The following is a 14116-nucleotide window of genomic DNA, read 5'->3' as shown; positions in this document are numbered from 1 at the left end:
AATAGGAGTATCCAAAATTGTATGTACTGATGTGGGAAAACATTTAAGACAGCGTAACAAAATAAAAACAAATGTAAAATAAAAATAAATTACACCCTCACATAGTTCTTACATTCATACATACACAGAAATAAGAATCTGAAAGGAAGTGCACTAAAGTATAACGAATAACTCTGATTTGTGGAATATGGATAAAATGAATAAAGTGAGGGACATCCACTTTTTACTTAAAATACATCTAGGTTTTTTATCTTTTTATTACTGTAAGACATACACACATACACAAATCAAAAGTAGACTGCTGATAAATATTAAATAAGCACCCCCCATCACCAATCAGACCAAGATATATGCTATTATCAGCATTCTAGAAGCCTCTCTACTTCCCTCTTCCAGTCACTGCCCTCAAGTTAAATTCTATCATATCTGTTTTAATGTGTTACACACTATATAAATTACTTTTTCTTTTAAAAAGTTGATTTAAAAAATCTTGCTTCAGCAGCAGGAAGGCTTCTTTTTTTAATATTAAATACACTCAGCAGGTTCTTCAAAGAAAACAATTTAAAATATATTCTGGGTATTTTCAGTGTCTTCCCTACACGAACTGAATTATTCCCTACAACTCCACGAGGCAAGAGGCAAGAATTATTATTACTCCCCATGTCCACATCCGGAGTTATGGCCTATGGCAGCTCAGTCAGAAAGTGCCCCAAGGAATGGGCTGCAGGGCCCAGACACACAGAGATGGAGTCCAATTCTGGCATTTGCAACTCCTTGTCAGACAGGAACAAGGAAAATAAAAGCAAAAAGGTAGAGAGGTGGGAGCACTAGGGTGTCTCCAAGATGAGGTCCTCTTTTCAGCTTCCTCTTTTCCAATACGTCACTTAACATCTCTAATCCAGCCCCCAGCTGCAAACTGAAAAGGTAAATTCCTCTTCTGATCTGATTTTCTGGTAAATAATGCGACCTACCAAACTACAGAGCAAGTATGTTTCCTTACGCTGTAGTGCAATCACATACAGCATTCAGAAGTGACTCATACAAGGAAATAAAACCAGAATTTTTGAAACTATTGGAAACAATAATTTTAATTTAATGTTATTTTTGGACAACAGAGGGGTTTTTTTTTTCCCCCTAAATAAGCAAGTTGGTGGTTTTGAAGGCTCTTGCTCATCTTTTTGTGGAAAATGCCTAAAAACAAACCACTAAAAACTAAACAAAAAATTTTCCTTCCTCAATTGTGCCTGAAAAAAGACCTAATTTCTCTCACCAAAAGGCCACACATACTTTAACAGACACATCTGGGATTTCTGGCCCCTGTATTTTGAAACATTGACATAGACGAATACAGAACATGCTTCCTCTCAGATAAATCCGTAATTCTGAGGGTTAAAAATTCTTCAAAATAACATCAAGTGTATCTCCGCAGAAAGCAACCAGAGAGGCCAAAGTTTGTTTCGGGAGAAAAGTAGAAGTACGAAGACTATAAACCTCGACTAGAATCTTTTAATTTGGTTACTCAAAATGCCAGTTCATGCTGGACAAATCTTTTCTTCTTCTAGAAAACCAAGAATATCTTAGTACAAAGGAAGCTGTAAGTAAATTCGAATAAAAAATAACTGATAAACTTGCTTCCGTGACCATAAGGAAACAAGAATCAGTTCCCAAACTGTAAACAGGATTTTCTTTGTAATTGTCCGGCTTTGGATGTGTGTCCTTTTAAGACATGCATGGAACAGAGCAGTTAGTGAATTTCCATCAATATGCCCAGGCACTGGGACTACAGTGGGGGAAAGATAGGATCTCTACCTTCAATGAGTTCAAGTCTCTCTGGAAGACAGATTCACATATAATTAGCCTCAGCACAATGTGCTTTTATATTAATAGCCTCAAAAACGGTGCTATGGTATTACAGAGAGAAAAGAATGAATTCTGCCTGAGCCTTAGGGAAGGCTTCCCAGAGGAGGTGACATCTGAGCTAAGCCTTGAAAGGTAAGTAGATATTTTGTGCAGGTAAGCAGCTAAAGAGTAAGAGGCAAATAGGTTAAGGGAGCTGGAGCACTGGAAGACAAAGGTGGTGAGAGTATCTCAGGGAGGAAAAAAGGAAGTGCCTAATTGTACTTTATAACACAGAGCGTTCATAAAAATAGCTAAGTCTTACATTAAGACCCACTATACAAAGAATCAACCTGAGAAAGTAGATATGTGTCCTGAATTCTTGGAGGAGGACAGTTCCCTAATTTATGAACCCAAGAAGTGTTCCTTCAGAAAAACAGAACCTCTGGTTTGCTGGCTGTTCTCCAATGAACAGGCTTCCTGTTCAACATCAGGCATAAAGTATCTGGAGGGACTTGAGTTTTGCTCTGCCTTCTTTGGACTTCTTGTCAATGCATGGAACAGAACTCTACTCCATGGTCTGAAAACTCATGATGTAAGCCCCTGACTTACACCCCCCCCCCAACTCCCCAGGAATGGCCAACACCTGTCACGGGGTTGCCCAGAACCTTCATCTCTCTTCTAACAAGTAGCTGTGCAAGGTTCATCTCCTCTTAGAAAACAGTAAGACACTTTGATCACAAACAATAGGCTATATTTGTAGCCAATTTCCCCTCTTAAAAGTACATTTCAAAAATTAAAGCATAAGCCAAAGGAGAGGTAGGAGAGAAAGAGATGGACACACAGAGTCTGTCATTTAGTACCTCTACCCTGCCTTCTTAAGCATCAATTAGTAAATGATGCGAAATCCCTAGGTCAGCTGACTGCTTCCAGGTAACATGATTACCTGCCTAATATAACTAAAGTAAAACCACTAAATCAGACAATATGTAGGTGTGGAATTTCAAGTATCTTTGCAGTTCCTAATGAGATAACAAAAAACCTTATACTGTTTAGACCTCAGATGAGTATTAGCACAATCATATATTTATAATACCAATTGTTTCATACCTCAAAATAACTTTCACATTCAACCCAAAACTCATGTAGGTCACGTTATCCTCTCTCACTTTAAGCTAACATTATATGTTCCCATTTTGTTTCTTCAAACATCTTTCATATAGGCTTAAACTAGGTGGAGGTCAGAGGTGGTACTCAGACCAGTCACGTTTACTTACAGTCAATTACAGATCAAGTCATAGATAAATTGTCTTCAAAATTAAACCTCAAGAATTAGAACTTGGTTTGAATTTGGCAATTCATCACAGGAGTGCTTACATGGGATATTCTCATTTTTATTTTCTTCAGATTATACCACTGTTACTGAACTCAAGATCCTGAAATTGTGGTACAGACTAAAAGCTAAGACATATTTCATCTGAAAATTTCTCATCACAAATGAACAAATGAGAAAATTTCCCAACTCAGTATTTTCATCTTATGCAGTTGCGATTATAAGTAACTTTACCTTTTCTGACACTAAAGACTATAAACAAAAGTCTCTTATTACTGAATTTTTTATCTATGGAAAAAATAAGTGATTGTCATTAAAAATGTATCAAAAATAACAGTAAAAATAGAAAAATACTTATATTAAAGAGAGTCAAACAAATAACTACTTCTTATACACTTTCCTAAGTCGTCTGCTCTCCCCACTCATATATTATTCTTGGGGTAAAAAAATGCTGAAAGTTGTCAGTCTGTATAAAGCTTATCTGTAAATCCCCTCTATGTAAAGTTTATCTATCAACCCAGACCAATGAGAGTTGTTTGATTTTGTATTTAAACTTAGGAGGAAGGTATGAAGATTCTCCACACTTGACTGAAAATAGAACAATTCTCTCAGGCAGATGCCTGGAAATCTTTTTTTTTTCTCTATCAAGTGGTCTTAAGATCTGCTTTGGTCATGGGTTCTCAACTGGGGGCAATTTTGCTTCCAGGGGATGTCTGGCAATGTCTGGAGACAGCCATTACTTGGGAGAGGGTGCTACTGGCATCTAGTGGGTGCAGACCAGGATGTTATTTCACTCTCTACAATACACCAGACAGCCACACACATACACACACCCCAGGGCACCCAGGGGGATGCAGTCAGTTATGTATTTCCTTTCAGCTCAGGTCATGATTTCGGGGTCCTGGGATCCACATTGGGCTCCCTGCTCAGCAGGGAGTCTGCCTGCCCCTCTCCTTCTGGCCCCCTCCCAGTCTCATGCTCTCTCACCCTCTCTCACTCTCTTTCTCTTAAGATAAAATGTTAAAAAAAATATATTGAGCCCAAAATATCAATAATAAGAGCCTGAAACTACCTGAGACTAATGCAACACTGTGTATCAACAACAGTGAAATACTGGTCTATATATACTGTGGGATTCAAGCGCACCATCAATATCAATATCATTTTTTTTTATTACAGGTGCATCTGACAGTTCCTGGTAAGCCATAAAAATAGGACCTATTATTTTAACTTCCATTCCTCCCTCAGCCCCGCTCTGCTATACAGTCATTACATCTGAATCCGAGGACTGAGTGATATATTCTAGAAACAGGGGAGCTTATAACCACCTATTGTCTCTGTAGAGATAAGAATCATAGCAATATTTAAAATTGTCTTATTATGTTTACATTAGATCCATCAATCTCATTGTCAATTGAAAAGTATACAAATTCTTGTAATTGGTACCTTCAGGCTGAGAAAAGCAACTGAGGATTATAAAATAAGGGTGCCATTATAGAATGTGCTTAAAATTGCTGAGGAAAGTTGAGGACCACCCTAAATCAAAGCCTTAAAAAAATTCTAGATTACTGAATGTGGAAGTATTTGTTAAAAGAAATTCCGTGTAACATAGATGGCCAAAGCTCAGTTTGGAGCACCTCTAATGTCTTCTCCAGATACAGTCTCAGATTTGCCAAGATCACCCAAGAATGCCAAACTTATACTTGGACCACTGGGGACTCCATTTCTAGTCCTCAGTCTATGGTCCCAAAAAATGACTTCCAGCTCTAAAAACCTGTGAACATTTTTGGCCAACTAATGGAGACTAACATTTATCGTCATACTAGCTAATACTCAATTCAGACACTATTCTAAATACTTCACATATGTTTACTTATTGAATTCTAGAAAGAGCCTCATAAAGTATGTTCTATGATATGTGAGAAAACTGAAACAAAACCAGTTTAAGTAACATCCTTATCATTACAGAGTCTTTAGTGTCAGAGCTGGGATTTGAACACAATCCACCTGGCTCCATGTTCTTTGTGCTTAACCACTACGCTATAAAAAGAATCCAGTCCCTTAGATTTCAAGTGCTATGAAATACTTGTGTCTTCAGAGATCTTCAGGATCCTTGGGGCTTATCCACTGGGTCACCGACTTCACAGTGGTCATATGGGAAATAAATACACTTCTATATACATATACACATACATATAAGCTGGCCCTAGATTCAGAGCTGTGATTCTACTGAGTTAATACAAAAATCCCTGAGGTTTTTCTCAAAGATGTCCTGCAGTCTATCGGTCACAGCTATCCCCTTTGCTCCCAATCTCATGGCAGAGAATATCCAAGGCCACCATCACTGCCCTTGTCCTCCTTTTCTTTATTCATTTACTCAACAGAAACTTACTAACCCCAACTCACTGGAGATACGGAGATGACAAATGTCAGTATTCATGTCAGTAAATTCTCAGTCTAGAGCAGGATTTAAATTCACATAATTTATTATGTGTCAATGTGGCAAGTACTGTGCTGAAGGTAGAAACTGGGTGCTTTGGCAGCAAAAAGGAAAGAAACATCCAACTCAGCCTCTGGAGGACAGATGAGCTTACTAAAAGAGGTTACATTTTGTCTACAATCTTGAAAAAGAAGTCAAAAAGAAAGTTTCAGGGGCAGAAGAGATGTGCACAATGAAATGAGGTGGGAGCGATGAGGGTGTATTTGTTTGAGAACCGTAGTTCTCCACAGCTAGAGATTCTTGCGACCAGGTGTGAGAGATGAGAACAGCAACCTGGACAAGGTTCTCAGCACGGAAGGCCCTATGGTCCTGCTAAAAATCCTGGGATTGTCTTAGAGGCCAGAGAACATTTTTTGAAGAATTTTAAGTCAAGGAGGGACCTGATAAAAATTGTGAGTAAATGTGATTGGACATTCCTGGGATGGGGAGGAGAGTTTTAGAGACAGTTCCAGCATAGTCCAGAGTGGTCCCTCAGGACTAAACCAAAGACAATATGAGCTATTGTGTACAAGACACATGTCCACCCAAAGCTAATATGATAATCCGAGAATTAAACCCATGATCTTGGTTATCATGGATAACTCACTTATTATTAAACCATTGCATGTGAATGGTATATACTAAGAAAAAGTAAAATTTATTGTAAGAGACTACAAGCCCCAAAGTCTTCAAAATTAACACAGAGAAGTGAAAACCTATTCATGTCACTCTAACTTTTGCATGACCTTAGTAACACTGAATATGAAAAAGCACTTAAAAAGCATGTTATGTGTACCCAGAATTTTGCTAGTTCTACTCTTCATGAATGAAGCCTGGAAAATCTAATCCAAAGACAATGTTTAAGGAGATGAAACAAACCTAAATTAAAATTCTTCTTGGGTCAACTAAGAAAAATAAGAAACAGTAGCCTCATCTGAACACCTGGAAATTCTGTAAAAAAATTTAAGAGCGCTGCTATTCTTGATAGAATTTTTGAGGTTTGCCTTCTTAAGTTACCTACTAGAAGCGAACTTTGAGACTAGAGAAAACCTGCCAAAGGGAATCTGAACAGGACTCACCCACTTGTGATTAAATTTGGCTAGAATTACCTGAGTCACAATCATAAGTGAATATACATTTGCATTTAAATATAAACTTCTAAGTGAAAAGCATTAGCTAATTCAGAGACCTGTTGACTCCCCAAGTCATCATCACTTTCAACACACTGGACACATTAGGTTGGAAATACTCAATCTCTGAGTCAGAACTTTCAGGTCTTTTCAAATCCTTAAACATTGGGGAGTTCAGAGCCAAAGGTGAACTGTAATGAATAGATCACCCCGCGGGGTATATGCAGAGGTCTGTGAATTGAGTGTATGACCTTCTGGAGAATAAGCTCTCCCAGTATGTGGTACATCTATTTGATTAAGTATAGAATTTCAAATCAAATGCTATTGCTTTTGTGAGTAGAATTAAACTTAATGGCATATGAATGTAAATTTTTATGATTTCATTGTAGCCTTAGCGAGAAATGTCCCTTTCATTTTAGAAAGAAAAGAGGAAAGAATCATAGAAACAGAAAATTTATATGAAAAAAAATTTATATGAAAATCTAAGGTCATGTCCATTTAGGCCACTGCTGATGTTTCTTCATAAAGTCCTTAAGAGGAAAAAGATATTCTTATAAAACAAGCCTTTGCCTGTAAAAACGGGGTGGGTCTCCTTCAGACCTGTATCACTATGCAGGAACCATACTGACTACCTCTGTTTTCTAAGCACGAAATTGAAATAAAATTGCAGATTGGTTAATAAGAATACTCAAGTAACACGAGGGTGACAGACATACCTTTTACCCACATATTACAATGGAGATATTTCAAGGTATTTGAGAGTTGTTTTCGTTTTGTTTTTTAGTGGAAGGCATGCTAACATACTACCGCAGTTACTGTGAATGGACCCCCTTCTCCGAGGACCCTTTGGCCCTGATGTTTGCACACTGGAAGACCCTTAACAGAGACTCTGGGGGCCAGCCATGGTCAGAGGGCAGAACTGGTAAGTGATTCATGAGCCACCCACGTTCTGCTTCATGCAGGACAGTGAATATTTCTCCAGTGGGCACAGGCTCAGTTTTCACTTGGATAAAGGGGTCTGTGGCTCAATACATAAATAAAAAATGAAAACCACTGTTCAAGCAAAAAAAAAATACACTCAAGTTATAAAACAGATGATCAGCAGCAAAACAAAAGTATTCACCTACAGAAAACCTTAAAAATGTAAAGTCTGAGAGGATAATCCATGCACACTGAGAGGGTTTTCAAAATATGGGTGACCCCATTATAATTTACACTTGCCTCTAAAAATGTGTTATGCAGTCCTTATCAGCTGGTCCAACATAAATGTATAGATTTGAGACTCATAACCAGCATTCAGGCTTAAAACAACAGCAACAGGGGGCGCCTGGGTGGCTCAGTTGGTTAAGCAACTGCCTTCGGCTCAGGTCATGATCCTGGAGTCCCGGGATCGAGTCCCACATCGGGCTCCCAGCTCCATGGGCAGTCCGCTTCTCCCTCTGACCTCTCCTCTCATGCTCTCTCACTCTGTCTCTCTCTCTCTCAAATAAATAAAATCTTTAAAAAAAAAAAAAAAAAAAAAAAAAACAGCAACAGTAGCAACATCAGCCAAAACCTATAAAATCAATAGCATCTAACCGATGGATAAGGCCTAGAAAGCAAACGAAAATTCTACATAGAAGTTAACTGCTAAAAAGATCGGGCATAAGTTCCTGACATTTGGGGAGCATTCTAGAGTAACAGTTTCTCCAAATTCTGCCATTTGCCACCAACCTTCATGATTTTAGCTATTTTAGCCAAGCGTTTCCTCACGGTTACTTCATCTGCTTCTTCAAATAGGCGCTTTCTAAAATTTAATTTGTTTTATTTCAGTACTTCTTTTTGGACTTTCTGTAAACAATGGTATCTGTGAAATTGTAGGTTTAATATGAAATTTTATGTATTTTTCTAATATCCTTAGAAAGAAATGCATCACCAATAATATAAAAATAAAATGTTGTTCAGAGAGCACCTGCAATGAACTTATATCTGGTTGGTGGGAGCAAGGACCTAGGGCAACCCTTAAGGATAAGGAGTCTAAGGTCAGAGCACAGAGTTGGAATCCTGGCCCCATTCCACTGCGTAAGTACTCTCAGTTTCCTCACCTGAAAAATGGGAAGGATAAAAGTAACTAATTTATGGCATAATTGAAAAGATAAAATTAGTGAATCCACATGAACACCTTAACGTGTTTTGCATAAAGTAAAGCCTCAGGAAACGTCAGCTGTGGTGTAATGATGACGGTAATGACTGATGACGACAATGGTGATGATTTACACGGACATAAAAATTACGACGGTCAAAAAAAAATCTGACAATTTCTATTTTAAAATATACTTTGAGATATAAACATAATTAAGAAAATATGCTTTAGGTGTCAAGTCTCAAGATGGCTATTCAATATTGGGGGGTTACTTTGGGGTTTGGTGGGGAGGTTTAAAGATTTTATTTATTTGCCCGAGAGCATGCACAAACAGGGAGAGTGACAGCCAGAGAGAGAGGGAGAAGCAGGCTCCCCACTGAGCAGGGATTCCCAATGTCTGGTTCAATCCGATGACCCTGGGGGATCATGGCCTGAGCTGAAGACGGTCTCTTAACTGACTGAGCCACCCAGATGCCCCTTCAATATTGGTTTAATGCAACTTCACTTTGAAAGTATTCCAATGTGATCAGAGCAATCAAACTTGGCCTAGTATCTTCAATATAAAAAATCTACCTATGAAAAAATAATATTAAAAAATCCATGGGGCTCCTAAGTGTCTCAGTCAGTTAAACATCTGCCTTTGGCTCATATCATGATCTCAGGACCCTGGGATCGAGTCCTGAATGGAATGGGGCTCTCTGCTCGGTGGGGAGCCTGCTTCTCCCTCTCCCTCTGGCTGCTGCTCTGCTCTGCCTACTTGCGTACTTGTGCTCTCTGCCCCTCTCCCTGTCAAATAAATAAATAAAATCTTTTTAAGAAAAAATCCTAACATGGTAATACAGGTCTTTATCCCATGGCCCAAAAGTACACCAAAATAAATGCACTTACTGTATATAAATAAAAGTTTTAAAGATATGAGCATGTTGTATTAAAATGTTTTATATGAAGGAAAAAAATATAATTCCTGACATTTTAATATGGTGTTATTCATCAGCCATGGACTGAAATCTCAGGGTGAAAAAAGGGCCAGGCCAATGCTGAAAGGTTTCAAATATCAAACTATACTATTATGTCAGTGACCTAAGATCAATTAGCACCTTTCAATGACAGAAAAGGTTACAGTGAGACTCAGAGGTGCACTCTCTGAAACTATTTTAAACCACCATAAAAATGTGGTATTGATAACTCAAAATGTTTTCTATTTTTACATTAATCTATTTCATCTCTTTTTCTGAAAGACAGAAAAGGAGTTAGGGCAGTAAGGGTAGTGGTATTCATTTTCAGTACCTCTCAACTAGTAGAAACATAGCTGGATACACGAAAGAATCACAAAGTTCAAGAAGAAAATGGCGTATCACCAAGGCATATACTAACGTGCAGTGCCAAGAGCAACAGTAGATGACAGTGACGTTTACAAAGTCTTCAGGCCTCTTAAAAATTATCAAAACTGTTTGTACTGCGCTTGAATACATGATTCTTGTTTGTTTGTTTTCTTCCATTCAAGTTTAAACTAAAGGATGCTAGGTTTGGCTCCATGTACAATTTAATGAATATTCAGTGCCCCCCCATGTTAAAACACATCTAACGGATGCAGTATTACATATACAGCGATTAAATACAGTGCATCTCACCCATCTCGACAACCAGTGCCTGAAAGATCATGTCATTTCTTAGTCCACTGGGAAAAATTCACCAGAGAGGCAGGTACATTGCAATGTCATCCATGCGTTCTCCTGTTGATTTCATGCACCTAGTAACCATTGTAACAAAATCCCCCAACTACATTTCTGAACACACTTAGTTTAAGATACTCTATAGGAAGACACATTATGAGTTTAGAATGTGTAAAAATAATACTCATTTAAAAAAGAAACTGTCGTGGTTATATTTTCACTGAAAAAAATAAGGTGTTTGATAGACGTTTGTTCAGTACTTCAATGAAAAGATTCGAAACAACTTCTGCTTTTGATACTATGCTTTTCTGTTTGTTTCTTAAATGAGTGATCTGAAATATTTACAACCAGACAGTACCTAATTTTAGGTTTTAAGTGCTTTAACAGCTCCGTGAAACATGATCAGCAGCTGCAATACAGAACTATGGTGAATAAAGTCCTTATAAAGGGGGCCTGTTTTTACTGAATGTTCAGTGTTCCTGCATTTACCTAATAGGAAAAAAAAGATAATGAAAAAACATAATAAATACCTGTGCTCTTAAATTACTTAACACTTCAGTAAGTCTTAAAAGGATTATCTCCCCTCTTCTTGAATTCTCTATAAAAATGTGAGGTTTCCTTTGGTAAAATAAGTTAATTTTATTATTTGAAAGTTAGAGTGTAAAAATTCCAAACATCCTAACTCTTCATGACAATAGTTATGGCTTTTCTACCATTCTGCTTTTTAAAACTCCTGGGTAAATTAATTTCAGTGCATAGATTTTTTTAAATGAAATACCAAGCCACATAAATATATTTTTAGACATGGCATCAGTCATTTAGAGCTTGCAACAGAGAATGAAAACATGAAACTGGACACTCTATTTCCCGTGGATATGTAAAATTTATTTACACCCCAAATCACAACATAAATAAAAAGGAAACTCTTAGAAATGGAAAACTGAGTTTTCTTTTTTCTTCTAATTCAAAGAGATTTTTTAGAAGAAAAAATAAATTACAGCAAAACGACAAATTACTCATCTGCCAGCCTCTCTTCAAAAAAGAAACTTTTATGCAAAGGCAATTTTTTTTTTCAGTTAGCTTCTACAGATCCTCTAGAATGTAGCATCTGTATTTCCTAATATAAGAATAATGATTGTTCCTGAACCAATTTCTTTTTATACAAATCTTAGGGTTTACTTTTTAATTTTAAATTTGAATACATGATTTAAATATTACCTATGAATATATGCATAACGATTTCCATTTTGTATAAGAGAAATTAACTTTCTAACATCCAATGAAATAAATACTTCCCAGTAAAAAATAAACAAATATTTTTATTTCAGTTATAATTGTGAAACAAGCACTGTGATGGCCTTAAACTGTTGAAGGGTACTCTTGTCAGGTAATTGACAAAGGAAAACGGGATTTTGAAAGCCACATTGATTTTAAACTTTCACTTGTTATGAAAGACAAGATATGTCCCTAATGATTAAAAAAAAGGACAGTTCACAAATAATCTAATTATGTTACTTTCAAAGTTGTAACTGTTAAAAGTCTTAACTTTCTTTCTTGTACAGTCATTTCTAAAAATTGGTTTAACTCTGAATGACTTACAACTTTTAATCGGGTGGAACAAACTATTTTTATGGTTTATAATAACAATAAAAATGGATGCCTTTGGTATTGTTGCCATAAAAATCAGATTCTGGCAGTCTAACTCCACACAAAACAGTCTGTCTCTTGTTACTACTGCTACTTATTCCTTGGGATAATGTTATTTAAACCCACACACACACACACACACACAAATGCCTTTGGGTGCAGTCTCCTAAAACGCACCACACCACGTATCAAATATTTTGTTTTAGGATTCTCTCCCCGCCCCCTTTCCTCATTTTTTGGTTCTCCAGCTACAAGATGCCCAGAAACGTTATAGAAGAAGAAGAAGAAGAGGAAACATTTCTACTAAAAAACCAAGTTCTGCCCAGGAAAGATTACCAAGTGCAATTCCTTGTCCTGATGGGGTTTTAAAAATAAAAACAAAAACAACCTATCCAACAAAAAACCATCATTGACTTTCAATACTGCCAGTCACCTATGTGTAAATGAAACTCCAGAAGCTGCTAAAGGGGAGTCTGAGGTTGTTAAAGGCTCCTAAGACTCCCACCTACGTCCCGAAGGAGCCTGCACAGAAACTGACAAACACAGGAGGGTGCAAAACGTGGCCGCTGAGGAGAAGGGCAACAAAATGCCATATTCCAGAAGATATGTTTCGCTACATCAATTACGTTGATCCCAGGGTGCCAAGCCAAAAGGGGTAAGGGAAAAAGAAAACTGTTAAGTATGAGCTCTTAATGTGAAACCTAACCTGTTGGTTCTCTTAGGTATCAGATTTTGGAAGTGTCTGTAATGACAGCCAGGAAAGCAAATTAATGGCCAACGGCCCACTGGGTTTGAACACGAGACTCCTGTTACCTCCTCACGGATCAGGTACACAACACACACACGCACACAGAGATGCTCCACGTGGAACTGCTCCGAAACCAAAACACACGCCCCATCGCTATTCTGCACCTTGGCAGAAAGGGCCCGGGGACCTGCGCCTTCCTCCACTGCCCTCAGGTTGGGATTCATGAATGACTGACTGCCCGCTCCGGAGAGCTGCGGAGAGAGGCGCGCGGGAAGAGAGGGGAGAGGAGACTCTCTCCAGACCCTCCCCTCCCACCCACCCACCCACACACTCTCCCAGAGCACAGACCTCACTAGCCTTCAAGGGAACGAGCGAGAGAGGTGGCGGGGACTGACCCTGCCACCCCAAGGAGGGACTGATGGCTCTCTGGTTTCGCTAGCGCCCTGCCAGGGGACTCAGTCCGCAAATTTCCTTACAGTTCCAAGCTGTTGAGATAAATGCTTACAAAGAAAGAGACCTCTTTAAAGTGTTACTAAACGAAAGTTCTGGCTGCTGTGTGGCGCACAATAAAACAAGCCCACACGCGGTCTCCTTCCGAATCCGGCTTAACCACGCGAAAACAGCCGTTTCCAGTGCCTCCACCAACCCCAGACCCAGCAAACTTTGAAAGGAGAGAAAACCTGCTCTCCGCAGCCAGGTCCCTCCGTTTGGAGAAGTTATAATCCCTCCATGGCATCCGCGTCCCGAGCCAATGAACGCGACTCCTCTGACAAGGCGCCTCTAATTTCACGGACCCTGGCAAGCGGCAGGAAACATTCGCTCCACGCCGCATGAAAACTATTAAAGTGGGATGGCCGCAGTTTAAAAGGCCGGTTCGTGCCTCGAGATTAGAGCACATGCAGGGTACGTACACACGCATGCAGCATCGTGAAAATGCCAGGAGCCTGGGCCCTCCACGGGACCCGGTCAGCATCTCTGCGTCAGGCTTATCTAGGGGGTCATCAAAGTAATAAACAGCACTGGAAGGATGTCGGGGAGACCTCGGGCGCGCGCCCCCGCGAACCGGGCAGCCTGAGTACAGGTGGGGAGCCGTCCCGCCGTGGCGCTGCAGCAGCCTCGCAGGCTTGGAGAAGACCCACGGGGCGCCG

At 39.0% G+C, this 14116-nt stretch overlaps 1 protein-coding gene across 14 annotated transcripts in view; it reads right to left on the bottom strand.

The window, feature by feature from the left end:
• EYA4 (EYA transcriptional coactivator and phosphatase 4) overlaps positions 1–14116 on the bottom strand; it is a 321947-nt gene that overhangs the window by 271021 nt on the left and 36810 nt on the right. The gene's annotated exons all lie outside the window — the stretch shown is intronic.

This window comes from Lutra lutra, chromosome 6 (assembly GCF_902655055.1).
Source record: "Lutra lutra chromosome 6, mLutLut1.2, whole genome shotgun sequence".
In the NCBI taxonomy this organism is placed as follows: domain Eukaryota; kingdom Metazoa; phylum Chordata; class Mammalia; order Carnivora; family Mustelidae; genus Lutra; species Lutra lutra.
The sequence above is the reverse complement of the archived record's forward strand: the minus strand, read 5'-3'. Positions and strand labels throughout refer to the sequence as shown.